The sequence below is a fragment of the Eurypyga helias genome, unplaced genomic scaffold, assembly GCF_000690775.1.
Source record: "Eurypyga helias isolate BGI_N326 unplaced genomic scaffold, ASM69077v1 scaffold12226, whole genome shotgun sequence".
Lineage (NCBI taxonomy): Eukaryota > Metazoa > Chordata > Aves > Eurypygiformes > Eurypygidae > Eurypyga > Eurypyga helias.
Window position 1 is genome coordinate 21,337 of NW_010256087.1, and position 19,642 is coordinate 40,978.

General features: G+C 48.6%; 1 protein-coding gene across 1 annotated transcript in view; it reads right to left on the reverse strand.

Annotated features, from left to right (window-relative positions):
* Nucleotides 1-19,642, reverse strand: part of SLC35F3 (solute carrier family 35, member F3) — a 50,631-nt gene that overhangs the window by 11,283 nt on the left and 19,706 nt on the right. The gene's annotated exons all lie outside the window — the stretch shown is intronic.

Genomic DNA, 19,642 nt, shown 5'->3' on the forward strand with positions numbered 1-19,642 from the left:
CCAGGAGGTGAAATTTCACCCTTGCCATGAGCACCTTCACAGTGGACATCTTGAAACACCGTGGGGTCATCCTCCTCCTTTCACCCCTGTGGGTACCAGGGTGCCAACGGGGTGCCCTGCAGGGCTGTTCTGGGATGCTCACAGCTCCTACAGACGCTGCCTGTGCTCGGCACATGGCCTGGATCCACTCTCCCCTTCCACAAGCGCCGCACCCACTTCAGGCCTGGCCTTCGGCCCTGCAAAGCATGGGCTGCACCAGCCACTTGCCCCAGGGAATGCAGGCAGTGCACGGGGATGCAGAGAGACACTGACAAACCCAGACCCGAGCTTTACCACAGGCTTAAACCTGTTTGCGAGACACCGGGGTGGGTGTGACTGCCAGGGAGTCACGAGCAGCCAGGCTGATGCTCTGCAGACAAAAAAATGCAGGCAGAGTTTAAATTAAATGGCATTAAGCAAGACCAGTATGAGAGGGACATGAAGGCTGTAGCCAAATTCAAGGAATAAAATGGAATTTATGTTGGGATTCATTCCGGGGAAAAAAGTTCCCCATGCCAAAAACCTGTACCCAACATATAGAACCGAGCATCACTATTTCATACTCAGTAGAAACGTGCTTTTACTGTACTTCGAGCCTGATTCTTTTTAGCAGACACTACCGGATCTGTACGGTAGCACAGCCTGGCACTTGCCCCCATCCCTGGAGCACCCAGTGTGGGGCTGTGATGCCCCAAAGGACAGCCTTGCCCTAGCACGGATCGGGACCCTGAGCTGTATTCCCCCTTTGGGAGTCTCCTCTCACTGGCCTACCCACGACAGCTTCCTTTTAGTTCTTTTGGCTGGTTTCACCGAGTCTGAATTGCTTCTTGCAGTCTGGCTCTTCACAGCAGAGCAGATGACTATTTACCATACAACCACCCCCTCACAATTAATTGTCTCCCCAGGTTTGCTACTGCTTATCGGGGAAACTGATTTTCCCTTGGTGCCACAACGCAGCCTGTGAAGTCTCACCAGGAAGCGTTTGGGAAGAGTTGTCAGTGAGTAATGGCAGACAAACAGTCATGGAGGCAAGATAGGACTGTGACATAACCTACGCTGTAACCCCAAAAGTGTCGGGGGATGTAATCGTTCCAGAAAAAACAACTTTCAACTTTAAATATTTTGACAGACCATTTTGGACAGTTGCTCCCGCTGTCCAGTAATTCAAGTTTTGCCCAAAAGGGTACATTGCACCTGATGAGTATCCTGATGTTTTATGGATACTCTGGCAAAAGAAGAGCTTGTGGTGCTCCAGGCAAGCCTGACTGTGCCAGGAGAGCCTGCCTATGCACATTTTAACAATCTCATCTGCTAACAAAAATGTTACTTTTTAAGACAGACAAAAAACCACTCTACCTGGAGGGCAGTCTGTAAGCATTCAGCATCCTTTGGAGCCCAACTCAGCACTGCGGACCCTCATGTGAGAACTGATTCCAAGTCTCCCAATGCCACAGGACAGATGGGGAGCTGGGGTCAGTTCCCTGAGGGTTTCCAGGACAGACTCAGGGCTGGACAGGGAGGGAGTAGTCTACTCACAAGGGTGCAAGCCAGCTGCCTCTGGGACAGTGGGGAGACAGCACTGGGTATCTCCTCCTGGGACAATTGTGGGATGGTGGTGGAAGAGCTGCTGGGGAAGTAGCCCGCTCTGTCAGGGAGATCACCAGCTTCCTCTGGCTTTGGCAGCCAGTGCCAGCAGCCAAGCTATCTCATTTCCAGCATGAAATACGCCTTCTACCTCAGTTTATCCAGGCTTTGTTGAGCTGGTCCTGCTGCACAGCTAGTTCTAGCTCATCTGGGGGAAGAGGGAGGGCTACCCGGTGCCTGAAGGCTGCAGACTCATCTCTTTGTTGGGATGTCTCAGGGACTAAATCCCCGGTGTGTACTAAGGTGGGCAGAGGTGCCAGAGGTGTGCTTTGCAAAGAAAGCAAGCAGGGATCCTGTAAGCAGGCTCTCCCCATGCTCCTGGGGCTCAGCATTGCCCTGCGTGCTGGGAAGCCCGGTGCTGCTGGCCCACAGCAGGCGTGGGCAGTCCACAGGCAGCCCAGCTGCCAGGAGGGGCCGTGACCGAGGGCAGCAGCGGGTTTTAGCAGTACACAGTGTTTCCAAGTGGCTGGCATGGGTATACAGCATTTGCTAGGTGCAGCATCGGTACCAGCGCCTACAGCTGCAGATGGCCAGCCCCGTGCCCACGCACCGTGACACTGGAGTGGAGCCGAGCAGGGCTGTCAAGGTGTGTGCACAACCAGCCCATCGGTCACGGTCCTCCAGAGTGCGAGCACTGCTGCCCATCAGCGAGCTGAGTGAGAAACCCCGGACTATCTTAAGTAAGGGCGCAGTTAACAGCAGGCAACCTTATTGACTTACAGTGCGTATATTTTCCATGAACCTCCACGACATCCACCTGGAGGCCCTGAAGATGCTCTGGTAGTTCCCTGGCGTGTTGCTACTACTACACAGAGTGGCAGTGGGGAGCTTCTGCCCACTGACCTTTAGATATGTACAAGCCCCACTTTACGTTTGAGCCAGGACCCTGGGCTCTGTTCAGAGATGCTGGAGATCCACGTCCCTGAGCTGCCTTTGCCGCCCACCCCAGGAGGCACAGAGTCCAGGAAGAAACTACTGCCATTTCTCTCTCTAAAAAGGACCCTGGGCCGAGGAGTACAGACACAGGCACCTCCAGCACACATCTGGCAGGAGAAATCCCACCACCTGTGTTAAAAGATGAATTGTCACAAAAGACAGACCAAACCCGTTCCCGCCTGCGTTACCAGAAATCCTGCACTTCCCTGTCTCACCTACCCCCTCAACCCAAAAGGTGCCTTGCTGCTCGCTGGCCGGTACAGCCCTGTTTGCTGTACTCCTGTTTTGCCCAAGGAGCAGTGGGACTTGCTGCGTGGACAACAGCCGTAGGGAAACGCTGATGCCAAGCTCAGGCGTGCCCCGGCCTTGTGCATCCCTGGGCCACGCTGAGTACAGCTCCTCCTGGGAGGGAAGCCACCCTGCAGAGCCACCCCGCTGAGACAACCTCTCCTCAACTCTGTGTAATCCTCCAGCACGAGGAGTAAATTCCTACAGCTGCTGGGCTGTTTCCAGATAAGGTGGCAGCAGACAGCAAGGAGCTTTGGCATTGCAGGGCATAATAACCATGTTTTTGAGATAAACTAGCTTTCTGAATTATTTTCCTTGATTCTGCCGTCATGAGCTAAAGCTCCATTGTAATCACAGCGGTTGGTTTAAAAAATAAATGCAAGGCATTAGCCACGGCAACAGCAAAGGCCCGTGTGAGACTGGAATGGAAATGTCAAAGGACGGCTACTGGAAGGGAAACGTATGGGCTTCATCGACGCAGCAGCAGCAATAAAGAAAAGCTTGCTCGCACCCAGAAGGGACATATCCATGTTCCCAGGCAATCTGAAGGCTCATGACTGAAATAAGAAGCGGGATTACATTGCCGGGAGGAGAGTTACATGCAAACTGAAAGCACTGCAGCCCGGTTACATGTGGCCCTTGGTACATGTCTCCAGTGAGATGTCACACGGTGGACGTGCCGCTGCGGGGTGTTGCTGAGTGGCTGCTGCAGCAGGAACTTCTGTTGCGTGACGGGGTAAGGGGATGGTGCAGGTTAGAAGGAGGAGCACACGCTTGGCCTGACTGCTCCCCTCTTCCCCCGGATGCAAACCGGGATGATTGGCATCAAGTCCAGCCAGGAGCAGGGGTGGCTGCCTGGCTTCCAGGGCATCCTCTGCATGGGAAGACAGTGGCGGGGACAGATGGAAACCTGCCTGCAGTTGTGAAATAAAGCAGTGGGCACCACACAGCACAACTCAACCCACCCTGCTGCTGCTGTGGCACAAGTCCTGGCAGTAACGGCCTCCAAGAAGGGGTTAGCCAGTCCCAACCAGCACCAGCTGAGCTGGATGTACCAGCGGTTCCGTCTCCCAGATGGGGATTCTGGTCCCCTGCTGCTTGTCACAGGGTGGCCTGAGAACTTAGCGTGCCTTGATGGACATGTGTGATGTCACTCAGGAACAGCACGTAGCTGCCACGGCACTACAGGAACTGTGCTGGGATGAAGTATACTACAGAAACCCCTAAGGCATAGAGATTCCTGGTTTTATTTTCCCTCTAAATTGTTTGCTGGTTTCTTAATCTTTCATATACTAGTTTTTGTTTTTCCTCATAATCTTTTTAGTGTGTATCTTCATTAACCCAGCAAATGGCAAATTAGCTCTGCCCCGTTAGGCACGTTTCCAGCACAGGAAGACTAGCGAAGTACCTCCATCTCTGGAGCAGAGCATCTCCAGTGAAGTAAATCAGAAGTAGTTAGCGCTGAAATTGCATTCTAAGTAAGAGTTAATCACATTGAAAGCAGGTGTTGCAGTCAAATAGCACTTGCAAATAAAATATGACAGTAAAGCTCCATTTTTTCCCCACTGAGCTCATAGTCGTATTTTTAACACTATTCACCTTCCACTGCCTGTTTTGTCTTTAACCACTGCAAGGTAATTGGGATGTTTCTCCACTGCTTTGAGTCTCACGCAAATGAATGTATAAAACTCTGCCAAGGCTGGAAGGAATGCTTTTTTGCTCCCATGTTCCAAAAAATCCTCACCTATGAAGAGGAAAGCTAGACAAGAACCAGCAAAAGCACACACACTGTGCTCTTCCAGGACATGGGTTTGGTCTCTTGGTATTTACTGCAGAACAAACCTATGCCAAAAGGTTAATCAGCCATTGAAGATGCCATTATATCTTTGGGAAAGATGCAGCAAAGTAGAAGATATCTGGGAGCAATACACATCCTACGGGAATACTTTGCACACGTCAGTTATTTCTCCTTTCCAGACTGTTGACTTTTGTCACAATTTCCTCATTGTCGTGGTGTTTATACTAAGCCTTCTCCTCCGAAGCAGGTTTGGATGTGCTGTTGCTCCTAGCAGGTGGTGTTTTTTCTCTGTAGGCCACGCTTCTTTCTTTGACCTTGCAAGGTCCATGCCTGCAAACCGAATTTGGCTAAACTGCTCCTAATTTTCATCACCTCCCTGGAGCACAGTCAAGCTGCCGCCGCGCCAGTGAATCTGGCCTCTTGATTAGAGATTGACAGGCAAAACATGTCGTGCTAATCCCTGCACTGATTAGGCCAGCATGGATAAAAAAATCTGCAGATGTGCTGTTAACTGCTGTACATTTTCTGTTTAACGTACAAAAAAGAGAGACTTCTTGGATGTCTTCTGGGGGGCCTCACCAACCAGCTGGAGCAAGCAAAAGCAAAGAAGAAGATGACGTGCCCTGGCAGTTAAAAGGAGAGAAGGAAACTAAACCCAAGTTTAACTCCTCTTAGTGAAAAGAAATTCCCAGGACATTTTTTCATAACTCATCTTGCTAGGGCCACAGCATCCTTCACGCATTACGCTCACAAGTGGAGGTAGACAGAAGACTGTGCCTACAGGTTAAGCCAAAATGTTCTTCAAACATGCTCTCCAGGAACGTACTTGCAGTGTTTCCCAGAAAACAGGGATCATGCCTCTAACTCCACCTCCTCACTCCTTGAGCCAGTGCTGATGTGAATGGCAGCAACGATACCATCGGGCTCTCAGGCAGGCAGATTTCGAAGCAGTTAGAGTGAAGGGCGAGTTCATGAGCCCTTTTTTACAGATGTGCAAGCTGAGGCATGGAGAGGTGAAGCCCCTGGGTGCCCAAAAAAGGCAGGATGAGGGCTGCCTGTAGGCTGCACCTTCAGAGAGCTGGAGATTCGCTTTTCCTGCATGTTTATTTTATAGCCAACTTCTGTTACTGATCAAGACAGCCCCCGAGCACCTTTTTCCTGAGTCACTGCAGGTTCACGTGCCAGCAGAACAGTTGCACGGAGGCTCCTGTGGCGTGTCCCAGATCACAAAGTGCTGCGAATAAATCCGCTAACTTCAGCATTTTGCAGAGAGGTGCCCGGGATTCCTGCGGCGTTTTTTATTGCCTCGCTGTTCTGAGGCTTCTACAACAAAACCCATATATCCCTGCCTCCAAGCTTTCCTCCAGTGCACCTGCAACAGTTCAAGAAAGCTGCTTCCCAGTGCTAGGATGGCACAGGCTCCTCCTTGGCTTCTGTTGGACAGGGGTCTGAGACCTGCCCGGTGCCCCTTGTCTACCCCACTGCCTGCACTGCCAGCTGAGGAACCCTAACCCTAACCCTAACCCATGGCCACCAGGCCATTAGCCAGAGGCCAGGGCCAGGGGAGTGGCCGCGTGTCTTCCCAGAGATGCCCGGAACTTTCCCAGTCTGGTGTGTCCATGCTCAAGTTTGGACCGCCCTGTCATTAGAAAGGACAAGGTAGCAAGTGCAGGCTGTCAAAAAAAGCACCATTTTTGCAGCTGATCTCATAGGAAGAAGTCTCTTTAATTGATTGCTCCTGTCTTCAGGGTCTGGTCAACTTGAGAGCATGTCTACAAATCTTACACGGCAGGAATTTCAAGCAGCAGGTCACTCACGGACCTCGCTGTGCTGTGCCATGCTGTGTCAGGCTAGCATGCTGCTCCCAGCCCAGCAATGAGCCGAGGTCCAGGCCACGCACATCCCTCATGGCCGCTACAGTAAGGATTTCAGCCCTCCCGGGTGTGCACCAGCGGGGATCCCCCTCCCATGCTGTCCCCCGCCATGTCCCTGGGCCCCATGCTGGAGGGGGTCCCCAGATGCAAGGCAGAGTGGGTTGCAGGGCTGGGCTCTAGCCCCGAGCCTGGCTGTGGGAAGGTGGTAGAGGGGAGCTGCCATGGGGTGTGGGTGCTGCTGTCACGGGAGGTGTAGGGCTAGATATGGCCCCATGGTCACTGGCATTGGACCACCTGCGAGTGGGCCACAGTGCTGGTGGGTCTCCTCCCGGAAGTGGAAATGGCTTTTACGTTCCCTTCTTCTAGCACAGTTCAGTGGCACTGCATGATGCTCCACCCCAGTGTATAATTCAAAACATTTGTTTCCAGCTTCATTTAAGCTCAAGTGATGGTGACGTGTCCCCAGGCTCTGCTGTCTGAGGTGACATTGGACCCCGGAACATTGGACCGTGGAGGAGAGAGGTGGGAGGTAAGGCAGCACTGCCCACTTCCAGCTCCGAGTTACTGGGGGCTTCATTCAGAGAGGATGAGGGGTGGCAGGTCCTGCCATGACCCCAACAGCTTCTGCCTCCCCAGGAGCCCCTTGCAAACCTCCTTCGTGCAGGAGGGAACACAGGTAAACTCCAACCCACATCCCCTTCCCAAGTTTGTGGGGTGGGAGGGAAGCAATGGCCTGGCCAGGGAATGCCAAACCTGGAAACTAAAAAAGGAAGGAGAGTTTCCTGGTGGCAGGTACCCCACGCCTGCTTTCCTCAGCTCTGGGGGGAATTTGTGCAGAGTCAGTACATAGGAAAAGGCCTGAATTGAAGCTTAAAGCAACAGGTAGATCTGGGGCTTGTCACCAAACCTGCCTGATTACATGAACCAAAAAATAACTGTTCAAGGGATTCAGCAGCTTCTCAGAAATGGAAGTTATCTAAAATAGTCTAAAGGATTGCTAAGGCCCATTGTCGCGTCCTTATTTTTTTGTAAGCATTAATTAAATGCAAGAATAACCACAGAAGTCAATCCAGTGTCCAGCTACCACTTTAAATGTCTGTGATGTTGAACGTTACTTGTTTCTGTACATGATTTGGGGCTGATGTTCTGCCTTTAAACTACTATCCATTCAGGGAGTTTCCAGATCATTTGCAGAAAAGTCATTCTGATTAAGCAATGAAATGAGAAAATTATCTTGTCTCAAATGAAACAAAAAAATCTCCAGGCTGATCCTTCTTCTCTGCAGCAGAGAGACAGAAGCAATTGGTTTCCCTCAGCACTGTACACGTGCCAAGCTAGGCATTTGCACAGTAAATGGTCCCCGGAAATGCTTAGCTATGGATTTACATAATACACCAGAATGGCTCCAAAAGAAGCAAATAATACAAATCTTACAAACTACCTGAATACACATTTCCAAGACAAGCCTTAGCACACACTCAGAAGCCTTAATGAGAGACTGTTTAAACTAACATTTAAAAAAGGAAAAAAAAAGTTTAAAAGAACAAGACCAAACCACAGGGAAAATTCACATACTATAAACTGCCTTAGCAAAATACCAGGGTGGGAGTCTCGGGCCGCAGAAGCACAGGAAAAAGTCTGCAGCTTCGCAGCGGGATGGTGCTCCATCCCACAATTTGCTGTGCCCAGGCACTAAACCTGTTCAGTTTGCCTCCATCCATTTCCAGTGAAAAGCAGTAGGCCCAGGACACGCTCCACAGCTTTTACGCACGCAACTGTGGCAACGGAAGTGGATCGCATTAGGGTGACTATTCAATTTAATTTTTGCACCCAAACATACTGCAGAATTTTGCATCTAGGCGGTTTGCTGTGGGAGCACTGGCCAACCCTGACGGGACATGAGGGAAGCGCTGAGGAGAAGGTGAAGCTGTGCAGCAGTGCTGCTGGTACTTCAGAGGAAGAGCACTGGCTGTAGCAGTGCGAGCAGACACTGCAACAGCATTCCCACAGTCACATCTGCCCACGAGCACCAGGGTGAGCTGAGCTCTGGGGTGTGTTATCAACAGAGACCAGATGGTCCCTCCGATGTCCCCCTTCAGCTTGCCGCTTGGGGCAGGCTGGCATCTGTGGGCCTTCCATCAGGCCAGAGGGGACGTGCCATTTCGGAAACGCAGCAAGGATTGCTGGCAAGCAGCAGCTTTTAATGTGACACCATGCACTCAGCAATCAGGCAGCTGAAGTTATCACATGCTGCATTATCCAGCATTTTCTGCCTTTACACCTCAGAGGTACCCAGAGTCTGCACTGCTTTATTATACTCTTCTAGAAAATTGGTGTTATACAAATAAAATCTCCTACTGTCACTATATAGATCTATACAACACTATATGTCTGCATATATATATATAACACCCACAGACCAGGCAGACATCATGCTTGGACACAGAGATGAGCTTTTTAGTTACGCTCAAAGACTGCTTCACAGAGCAGCTGGCCACTGAACCTGCGAGGAGATGCCATCCTTGACTCTGGTGTGGCAAGCAGGATCAGCCTCAAATCCCAGTCTGAGCCCACCCGTGCAGTGGGCAGGAGCTACTCAGACCAGACACTTCCCCTCTGCAGCAGCAGTGGCTGAAGCTGGAAAGGGCAGCGAGGGGAATGGAAACTTCATGGGTGCCTGGGACTCAGTGGTGTGACCACAGTGCACACAGGGGGACGGTTCTGCTGCGTGTGGGGCAGGGCTGTAGGATGAGCAAGAGGGGACTCGTCCGTTTGCCTGGCAGGGTGTGAGAGAGGGATGTCATGCCCAAAAGGAGTAAAGGGAAAGGACCGTCAGCTCCAACAGTGCCACACAAAGCCCAACAACAAAACGGGGAATTCCTAACAGGGATCTCTAACTTTGCCCTTAAGCCTGCTTTCCTGCCCAAAGCAAATACTACATTGATTCTTTAATTAGTGTTGTGACTGTGGCTGGCCATCCATTCTGAAGGTGACCACTGCAAAGACTGCACGGCATCACCTCTTCCTACGCTGGGGTTCATCGGGAGCAATGAGGACAGGGAAGGCCCAGTCCCACAGGCACAGCAGACTGGCTGGTGACCACATGCCCTTAAGGCCTGACTCCGGCAAGACAGTTCCTGCTTATACCACCCACCTAATGACTGCCACCTTCAAAAGGAGGGCACCGACTGCTTGGAGCAACTGCATGCCAACTACTTCAGACCTTCCTGAGGATCTCCCTCTGCATCCATCAGGTGGAAGGGGCTGGGTCTCCAGAGGTACCACTCCCCTGGAGTGAGTGCTCCTCACTTCCATCACGTGCAGCCGCAATCAGAAGACACTCGGGGCTCAGGTCCGCAGCCGGGTGTCCTGGTGGCATTGCTACTCTGTGCCTCTGCCAGGTGCCAGTGGCACTGCTGGCCTGAGGGAAAGCCTCTGGCCCCAGTCTCCCCTGGGCAGGGAGCACTGCCCCAGCCTCCCCAGCTACCTGGATCCAGACAGGGACCGGCACCCCAGCTTTTGGGAAGGGCACCCCATTGTCAGAGGAGCGGCTTCAGGGCTGGGTGCTGCGCTGAGGAGCAGGGGCTGTGTCCGGGCCAGCCCGGGAGATGCACCAGCACCAAAGTCACACCTTACTTGTGTCCTGTGTGGCCCAGGTTGTCAAATGAACCTGTTTGCTAATGCTGGCCTTTAAAAGATGAGTTAATTAATTAAAAAAAACCCAAACAAAACCAAACAACCGAACAAAAAACCCCCAGAAACTCACACTGGTTTTAATGTTACCTGAGCAGATTAGGCAATTCCTTGCATGCCCCAGCTGTTCGGAGAGGCACCTCAAGCAACTTTACACCACTTCGGTTACTGAAAAGATGAACAGTGTCCCAGGGAAAGCACTGGAAAGAGCACTGGGACTGAATTTGAGGTCCTTGGTATCTCTATCACAAGCTCTACCACAAATTCCCCGTGTGAGTGTGGCCAAGTCACCCACTCCCCCCTCAGCTCAGTGGCGGGGCATGGGGGTACAGGCTCGCTGTTGTTTCCCAGGGCTGTGTTGAGGTAAACGCAGGCAAGCACTTGTGCCGCATTCGGCGTGTGGTGAGGGACAGCGTGTACAAACTAAGGCAGAGAAAACCTAAACATTAGGCTCTCAAGGCTTTCACTGCCGGAGTCAACATTGCCACTGCTCTCCGTCGTCACCCAAAATTTCCATTGACGTCAGTGGATGCTCTGGGTGTGAAAGGCCTGCAGAGTCTGAAACTGTACAGCGATCACTCTGCGGATATCTTAAGCGTGGCCTGATGTGATTTATATCCGGCCTGTCCTCTTCAGCTGTGACCTGAGCCACTGACTACTTTTTGGAGTAGTCAAAATGAAACTTCCAGGAGATGCTGGCCAGCTGGCCTCCCGTGAATTGGATTTTTGTAGCGGTTGGTATAGGCAGACAAAAAAAGCATGCAAGAATGAAATGCTTTTGTAATAGCTGATGTCTTGGCTTCCGGAAATGGAGGGGTTTTGGATCTGCTGATTTAGAAGCACAGTGCTGACTGGAGGGGAAACAGTGCTGCAGTGTCTCGGGAGAGGGAAGGAGCAAGACATGGGGCAAACAAGGAAAGAAATGTCTCAGTGGTAACACTGGCTACACAAACACCCTGAGACAGCTATTACTGACACCCTGAGACAACTATTACTGAAACCCATATACATATATGTTGAAACTTACATAAAGAGAATACACATACATACATACACTCACATGCACATTTACTTTGGACCTTTATGCCTGTGGATTGTCAGAAAGGCTCTGCAAGGAGACACGGTACCAGCTGGGTAAAGCCCTGCCAGCCCATAGCCCTTCTCACTGGCAATGCCAGCCTTAGGATGTGTGCATAAACTATGGGCTCAGTAAAACCTCACTCCATGCAGCCATCAAGCTGGAATACAGAAAAAAAAAGGAAATGAAATAAACATCACAGCCTAAGTACTAATTGTTCAGCACCGTGACAGGATACTGGGACAGCTGGGAGCAGGAAGGCACGTGAGTCAGGAGATACTAAAAGACACACCATCAATTTGGCAGCTAGTCAATGAAAAGAAAGTTAGTTATACAAAACCGAAAGCTTGCTGACATAACAAAGAAGCTGACATTTACGATGCACAAATTACCCCTAGAAGCATCAGATAAACTGTGATACAAAAAGGAAATAATATTTTCTAAATACTTGTATTTGTGGTCATTTTTAGAGTACCCTGTATCAAGAACAGGTGAATCTTTTCTGTTTGAAGTTTGTTTGGCTTTTTAATTGCATTGCTGAGGTCCATTTAACACAAAACCAGAGCACTCCCTGCCCTGCACTCCCTTACTCCCTGTCCTTTCACAATGGCATCCCAACCCCGCAGACAGCAGCGCAGGGAGCAAGTCCTGAACTTCCCATGGAAGTGGAGTGAGGAGACACTGTGATGGCATCTACCCTCATCCCAGAGCCTGACTTATCGGCACGCTTCAGAGCGTAGCGATCTTTGAAAAGCAGCCCGTGAGAGACTGAGAAACCCGTCAGTCTTACGTCACAGGGAAGCGAAGGAGTACAGCCCATGAGCTTGGCGCCAAAAGGGTGGTGTTATAAAATACGATGTACAGCACTTCTGAGATTCCTGTTTCCAAAAAGCTCTACCTGTGTTGCCCTTTCTCCCAATAGGTTAGTAGTCCTTCAGAAAAACAGCGTTCTATGATACGCTGCTGGTGGCATTAATTTAGTGTGAGACCTTTGTATAAATGGTAAAACCAGAGTGATATGTAACACTAATTGAATGGCTTCTCTCTGCATTACTGGAACACTGGGCCTCTCAAGTGGCATACAGTAACTGAGAATGCCTTAGAAATCAATTACTGGTTGTCCAGGAGAAATATGTAATTTTGGCTCCCCATATGAGCACTTTCTTGTTTGAACAGTAAACAGGCAAACTGTGTTTGTAAAGAAGGACTGGATAGCACAGAAATGGAGCCACAGCAGCTGAAACTCCAAGAGACTGTGCTCGTGCAGAGTTAGGTAGACGTAGCTCCAGTAAAGAGCTGTGGGAATTCGCGTGGTTTGGATCTTTGAGGACATGTCCAAGAAATATTGGTCAAGAAGTCATATACTTTTTTATTTTTATTCAATTTGCAGTGAAACAAAATGCTCATTCCCTGGAACAGAAGCATGTGAAGAAGGGCATAGGTTAAAAAAAAGTTACAAAAAATACTGAAAAGTGTTTTGAAATTGTTCCATTGGACATTTTAAGTGAAATCTGCCTTTTCAATTCAAAATAAATATTTGCTAAATCTATAGTGGAAAATTATGGAAGTGATCAAAATCAGAAAAAAAGCCCCCAGTAAAAAAGAATCTGCAAGAATGTATTTTAGTTGAAAGGTGGCTTTATTTTCATTTCTCACCTGTGGAGGCTCTTGTATTTCACCTTTCATCCATTTGGAACAAGATTACGTTTGAAATTTCAAAATGCCTCCTGGAAAAAGAAAATAATTGCCGCCTCAGTCTATTAATGACCCTTGCTATTATCCCTTAACAACTCTTCAATGTGATGCCATAAAAGGCACTCCTGACCCAAGCTTCATAGCCAAGAAAGAACTATGTCTTGAGGTAGAGGAGTTTCCCCTCCATACCCTCACCATACAGTTTAGAGTTATCTTCATAAATAAGACCCGCAGGAGGAAATATTAAAAGAAACCGTAAACCTGACTCTGCTGAGAGATCATGTAGATGCCAGTTCAGGAGCCTTGTCTCTAAGGAATTTTCTTCTCCCTGCTTTTCAGGGTCACAAAGAAGTCTGTAAAATTACGGGCAATATTACACAAGGATCCTATGTAAAAGCAAAACTTTCTCTGAAGACTCTTCTCAGGACACAGAGTACAGAGCATTAACTTAGTTTTCTTTCTGAGCACCAGAGGCAGGTCCAGAGGATGGATGCATCCTTTCTTTCAGTCTTCTGGTACTCTGAGGGGTTACATCCTCATAGTTCACATGTCAAGCTGTTTTTATGCCTGTGGATCAATGGTCCACTCACTCTTACATGGTTCAGAAGCTAAATCTCAGTTTCACGCTCCATCGTTCTGCAGGCCATAAGCTTTCCTCCTTAATACCCTCCAAAGAAGCGAGGAGGACAAATGAGTTCCATGTTGGGCCCTTCCTCAAGAGGAAGCTGAGTTATCACACAGCAGCTCTAGGAACATGCTTTGTCTCTGCTCTTGCAGCTCAGAAAATTTCCAGCTCCTTCCATTAGCTCCTTGCAACTTCCCAGACACTCCAGGTGGAAAGTCCTCAACATCTCAAAATTCTGGAAGCCAATGACCTTTGCTTCTCCTCTGCTGAAGCCAGCAGCCTCCATTTCCAAAGGAGATAGAGCTCCTTCTCTCCCTGAAAGCTGTCATTTGCATGGGATAAAGTGCTGCCTATGGGCTGGGTATGCACAGGGAGTAAAAAGGTGTCTCCAGGGACCTGTCACTAGTAGCCACGTGCCCATTCCTCTGGGATATGGCCAGTGAGAGAGGAGAACTACGGAGCACACCGTGAGACAGCAACAGATGCAGATGACCCCAGCTGTGGCAGGAACATCAAACCCCAGCAGAGCCTTGCCTGCCCCTGCCGATGCGGACCTGGGGTCCGGAAGCAGAAACAGCAAACAAATACTCCAGGTTCAGAGACTCACAGTGGCCCTGTGATGCATACTCTTGTCCTGGTTGGACCAGGTCTTTAGAAGAGGTGTCAGCTGCCAAGGCTACTATCTTACGCTCATCTGAATTCCAGAATGGTGTAGCTTTAGTTGCCTCCCCCGTTTCTACTGGAAGTGTGGGTGGCACATATGTGGATCAACCTTGTGCCCGCCCCCTCCCTCTCCCTGAAAGCTGTCATTTGCATGGGATAAAGTGCTGCCTATGGGCTGGGTATGCACAGGGAGTAAAAAGGTGTCTCCTTTAAGAACATAAATAAGAACATAAATACCTAGTGGGGTTATTAGCTGTTGATTGCTTCATTCAGAATGAAGTAAAGCAAGTGTGATATTAGAAAGAACTGAGAAGAAATATAAGGGCAGAGAGAGAGATCAGATAGAAATTGATTCATTCCACAAGTAAACGAAGAGATTATAGCACTGAGGTGATTACGCTGCTTAGAGAGTCTAAGAAAATGAGATCTATTTGAAGTCCCTGGAAAGACCAGACATGAGAATAGTGATGAGGGATACTCAGGAATTTCGAGGAAGCAGAACTCAAGGATGTTTCGGATTTGACAAACTGAAAAACCAGGCTCAGAGATGAGACGGGGGAGCAAAACAGCGCTTGCGACTAAAAACTGCTGGAAGCTGTGAGGGCCCCTCTGAATGGGATGCTAGCCATTATTGTTTATGTGTCTGGATGGGATGTGTAGTGTTCTTCAGAGGCCAGGAAGAAATTTGCTTTGAATCTGAAGCCTTCCACAGATACTGTGCTTCAGAGTGCTGACCCGCGTGTTTTCAAAATGTACAATCATTTATATGAAACACTGCAGATTTTTAAGGTTTTACTCTTACACAATAAGAGATGGTGGAACATCAAAAATCCCTGGCTGGGGCCTGGTGCCACATGAGCAGGAAAATACAAAGCAGTAGGGTCTTGCCATTATCGTATACGTGTGGGGGGAATGTCAGTGTGGTTTGGATCAGGCTGTTACAGCACACACTGCTCTCCTTCTCCATGACATTTTTAATGTACTTGTTCTTCTTTTATGTTTTTATTGTCTGCTAAATGGTTTCTTTTGGCTCTGCTTTGTGTGATCCTCCGTGCAAAGGAAACAGTTCTGTTCAGAGGAGCTCTTTGAAAACTGCCCTGACGAGGAGCACGCTGGTGCCTCACTAGCATCTAATGTGCCATCCTGATCTTGGCTATGAATCCAAAAAATTAGGATTTCAACCCAGTCATCATTAAAGGTACTGATCTACTTTGTGAAAGACTGGAAACCAGAAAGGAGCCTTTATTACTGCAACAGTAACAACACAGGAACTTTCGGAACAAGATGCAGAATTCCTGAGGTAATCAACTGGAAAATCCATCTGCTGGTCTAAATGCCATACTCATGTCTTCAGCATCAGAATTACTGGAATAATAACATAGTGTAAAGGCTTCCCCTCTGCCTGGTCTGTGTCAGTGATGCATGCATGCCAAGGTGTCTGTGAAGGGATGGACCTGGACCACACAGGAATTACCAGCCTGGGTCCAGCCAAGCCCTATCCTGTCTCCAGCAGCTGCCAGTGGTGGAGGCACTGGAGACATGGCGCATCTGAAGAAATCCTTCTCCTGGGACACCCTGCCACTTTGTCTTTCTCTTCCTGCTCTTCCACTTCATCCACCTTGGATGCATTAGCAGTGCAGCCCCCCTCAGCCTGTAAAACAAGTGCAGCTCCGCCCAGTCCAGGAGCAGTCAGAATAAATTACCATTTCCTTACCAAAGCACTCTGAACCCCTTCGGTGTAAGCGCAGAGCCAAAGCACAGCTCGACTGCCACTGACAGAATGATACGAACTGCTCCTGATGGTCTGCTCAGCTCAGCTTGGATTTGCCAGCCTTGGGGAGCGTGCTGCATGTGCCCTTTCTGCCAGCTGGCCCTGCCAAGTAGAGGACCTCTTCCTGTGACAAGAAGCCATCCATACTGGGTGCCATGATGGTTCTGGGACTCACTAAGAACTACATCTCTGGAGAGAAAACAGTACCACCACGTTCTGGGAATTAGCGTAGCAGACTAAGGAAGAGTCAGGATTATCCAGAGCGGAGATACCCTGTCTAGCCATAGCACCTGTGAAGGCTTGGGAGAAGAGCCCTTTGATGTTGAAGTGGCAGAGACTGACTGCTGACAGTAAACCTGAGGTGACTCAGGAACGTGGTATCTGGAGTTGTCTCAGAATTGTGACTGCGACATTTGAAACTGCCAAATGAAAATGACAGCTTTTAACCTGGACTTCCCTTAATCATCCATTTCATGCTAGAGATGCTCTGACCATTATCTGCTTCTGTGTTTATTACATCTTGATGTGCCTCTAGTAATGGCTTTAATAAACTGTCTGGAATAGAGCCTGTTACAGAGTTTTCGTACATTCAGATGCTCAGATACCATGCGATTGTAGCACAGATGAACATCCTTTTATGACAGAGTATTCCTAAAATAAAACACAGGAATATCAGGAAAGACCCTCGCCTACTATAACCCAATTTAGAGTCACAAAAGTAACTTCTGTTCTTTGACTATTTTTGATGATAGGAATCAAGCTCCTTGTAATCGACATCAGCAAAGCGTGCAGCACATCCATTTTTACAGCGCTCACTTTTGGCTAAAATGAAATGGATCTGTGACACACAGCTACAGTTTATGGCATCTTCCTGGATTTAATGGGTAGGGAGAGTTAGAGGGAATGTGGGACGGTGATTTTCCAAGCGAGACGGTGAGGGCTGTGTGGGGAGCCTCCCTCCTGCTTGCTGGTTCTGAAAGCCGTGCTGCAGTGAGGGGAGCCAAGTATGTGCCAGATATGACATTACCGGGTTCATTTGTCTTCCATCTTCCACTCCAGTGACATGCTTATTCCTTCCTTCATTTTGGAAAATGACCTTGTGATCCTGACTTCCAGGATCACACTCTGCTTCCAGCGCAGCTGGACAGAGAGCAGTAGAAAATCTGCTCCCAGCTATCGCAGGGCAAATACACCCTGAGGGCAAAAGGCGTGGGGTGTCTCTGCAGCAGGAGCGAGGTCCTGCTTCCGAAGCCTTGCAGCTTGCCGCCTAGGAGAGAAGTGGACTTCATCCAGCCATGATTCATGCCTGCCTCGTGGGCACGTCTGCTCTATCCTTTTTTTTTTTTTTAACAACAGATTTATAAAGCCTGTAACTTAGACTGTAATTTTAAAATGGCTTTTCTGGCCCTTTCCCAGATCTGTGGCTTCAGAGGCCAATATCAGAATGTGCTACATAATTTGGATCGGATACCCTCTGGTTGCAGTTATGGTCGGTGCAATTGCAGCCACGTACAACGGATTGCCGGGGAAATGAAAACGGTTGGGTTTATAGCAGAAAGTTCGTGAGGAGGAGGCATGGTGCTGTTCTGAGAGTGGTTAAAAGCAGAAGAGAGGAGCACAGTTAGCTGGCCTGCTTCGGTGTGCCTGTGAATCCTTACGCACGCACGGCAGGGGTGTTGAAAAATTTAACAGAATTACTGCTGGGGATGCACCACAGCCTACATGTTTTGTAAGCACTAAGTTCCGACATGGGTTAATTTAACCAGATAACTTGCTGGCGTTATCTGGAAAAGCAGGCTTACATCTTTCTAAGACTCTGTTTCGATCTTGGGTTTCACAAATGTCTTTTGGTTAAGCCAGCCCAGCCATGCTGGGCTCAGTGCTGAAAGCTTTCTGGGGGGAGCTATACAGTGAGATTTTTCATTTGCCTGCTTCTCACATCGGGCTTCCTCCTTCACTGCCATTAACAGGCTCTGGACATCTGACGTTATATTCTGACATGGATGGGGTGGGACTGCAGCGTTACATTGGCAGAAAACAGATCTCGGGCAGAAGAGGGAACAGGCCTTGTGAAACCCCTGCATTTATCCTCATCTAGAAGGGCGTTTGTAATTATTTCCCTTCCTGCTCATCTGCCAGGCTGTGCTACTGCAGCACTCGCTGTGTTTCTTAGGTGCATGGTGAGGTCCATGAAAGGGTGAGAAAAGCACCCCCCCTCATGTCCTCATGCTTCTGCCGGACGTTCTGTCGGCAGGTACCGTGGGACTGCAGTCCTCCTCCGCAGGGCCACGAACAGCAGCTTGCAGAAGTCAGCACTCATCACCAGTTCAATGAAAACCAGCAGATTTTAGCAGATGCGTGCCTCAGCCTCGACTGCAGGCTCTGCAGCAGAGGCGCTGTGCGCGCTTCCCGGTTGGAAATGCACCCAGCAGAAGTCGCTGGTGCGGATCAGTATTTGCTGGATGCTAATTTCATACAAATATTAAGCAATAATGATACTTACATGGCTGTGTGAGCTAGGCAAAGAAGACACGGGCTTAGATAATGGAGATTTAATCTACCATGCACGCTAGGAGAGGAAGGGAATTAGAAGTCAATAAATAGAGAACAAAAGTACATGAATGAACAGTTCAGCAAGGAAAATGTGTACAGGCTTGAGTTAAGCCAGTGCCAAGCCTGGGAGAAAGAATAAGACAAAGAAGAAGATTAAGGCTTAGTCTACTTACTGCTCATGGCATCTGAAGAGCATGTCAGATGATAGATGCGTTAATTAGCTCACTGCATCTCAGTAGCTGAAATAGTTGGTAGGTGGGCTGAGCCGTAAACCAAAATATTCCCAGCATGTGAGAGAGGCTGAGCAGGCAGCTTCAAGATATATGGGACAGGGGAGCAAACAATGTCAGCTGCCCAACTGGAAAACATGGAATAATACTTTAAAGATACAGGCGGGAAAAAAAAAAACCTGCCTAGTAATTCTTTGTTTGTGGCTTTGATGTGAATTTTATTTTATTGTTATGCTTGTTCAGTAAAAATATATGTAATCTTTTCTCTTCAGGATCAATAGCACATGTAATAACAAGGATGAATATACCAAGCTTAGAGCACACGGTCAATGCCTTCTTAAAGGAAAGTTTTCCCTATTTATAGAGTATAATTTGTGAAATAACAAATAAACTATTATTTTACTAACTACCCATAATCATGTTTATTCACATTCACTGCTAGAATGGGGTAACTGTTTTATGTGAGGCTGTTATTAAAACTTAGAGCATCCCCTGAGGTCTTTTAAAATTGAGTTTTACGTGTGTTAGGAAACGGCTCACAATCACATTTAATGCGTACCGAAATCATCCTAGAAAGTAAACCAACAGAGACAAATGATTTGGTGTTGATGAGACTCATTAAATTTCTCATGAAGATAATATAAAAAGAATTTGACAAATAATCCATAGACAGCACAAATGAACAAGCTGCAAGGAATTACTGGATTTCTCTGCCTTCACACTGAAATCCTAGGAGGACCATACCAAATTAAAAA